At 42.0% G+C, this 1,123-nt stretch overlaps 1 non-coding gene across 1 annotated transcript; it reads right to left on the reverse strand.

The window, feature by feature from the left end:
- Positions 1-767: 767 nt before the first annotated feature.
- On the reverse strand, positions 768-876 carry LOC141635309 (small nucleolar RNA R71). Its single transcript, XR_012540007.1, has one exon. It is a non-coding gene; the product is annotated as a small nucleolar RNA R71 (small nucleolar RNA).
- Positions 877-1,123: the final 247 nt, after the last annotated feature.

Here is a 1,123-nt window from a genome sequence, read left to right on the forward strand (position 1 = left end):
GAACCGAATTTCCCGATCTTCCTTTTATCTTGAAATTCTTATTTAAGCAATTAGTCGTTAGAATCAACCAAATTCAAACCCCCATTAATTGTTACTTTTGTAGACTGAAATAAGCAAATAGAATTGATCTTGTCTCTCTGTGGTTCGACCCTTGCTATCACTAGCTATAGCTTTAGTTTGGAATTATAAATTAAATTTTGATACAAAACGACGGTACGGCGCCGTTGCCGGGGAGACGGTGTAATTCTGTTTGCTTTATTTTTAGTTTATTTTTCTTGTCTCAAGGAGCTTTGGTTCCTTGAGGCCGTTGCTTACCTTTGCTTCTAGTTTTGCTTTTGCACAGTTAGAAGACAGGTTTTTGAGAGGAAGGCTTGAGTACACTCAGTTCTGCGAATATGGCTACAATATATGATAATCTCCAGCCAAAGGAACACCATCTTCCAAAGGGGCACCAGTTACCTACCCCTACTACGGGTAACTTCGAATTTCGTTCCTCTTATATCGATTTAGTAGAGCGAAATCAGTTTGCTGGTCTACCAGATGAGGACCCCTTGAAGCATATGGAAATTTTCACGGACTCTCTTTGTTCCATACCTATACCACTGGGGTGACTCGGGATGAAGTAAAGGGGTTGATGTTCTTATACTCCATGAAGGATTCGGCGCGAGATTGGTACCGCTACCTTGATAGGGTAGCAGCTGGAGTCACGGATTGGACATCTCTAGCATTAGCCTTCTACAAGAAGTACTTCCCACTTTCAAAGACTGACGCCTTGAGAAACAAAATCACAAGTTTCCAGCAAGGAGTTGATGAGGATTTTTGTGAAGCATGGGGACGTTTCAAAAGTTTGGTCCGAGCTGTCCCTCACCATGGCTTCCAGCAGTGGTATCTTTGCAACTTATTCTACAATGATTTATATGATGATTACAAGGTTATCCTGGACGCTTGTTGCGAATGGTAGGTTTCAAAACAATACCGGTCAGAATAGAGGTTGGAACACTATTGAGGAGATGGCGGTCCATAGAGCTGAGTTTAGGAGTTCACGTGGGAATTCACGGAAGAAAAGTGATGAAATGAGTACCGTCGTGACACTTATTACTTCTATTACTGCCCGTCTTGAGAG

This window comes from Silene latifolia, chromosome Y, assembly GCF_048544455.1.
Source record: "Silene latifolia isolate original U9 population chromosome Y, ASM4854445v1, whole genome shotgun sequence".
Taxonomy (NCBI): domain Eukaryota; kingdom Viridiplantae; phylum Streptophyta; class Magnoliopsida; order Caryophyllales; family Caryophyllaceae; genus Silene; species Silene latifolia.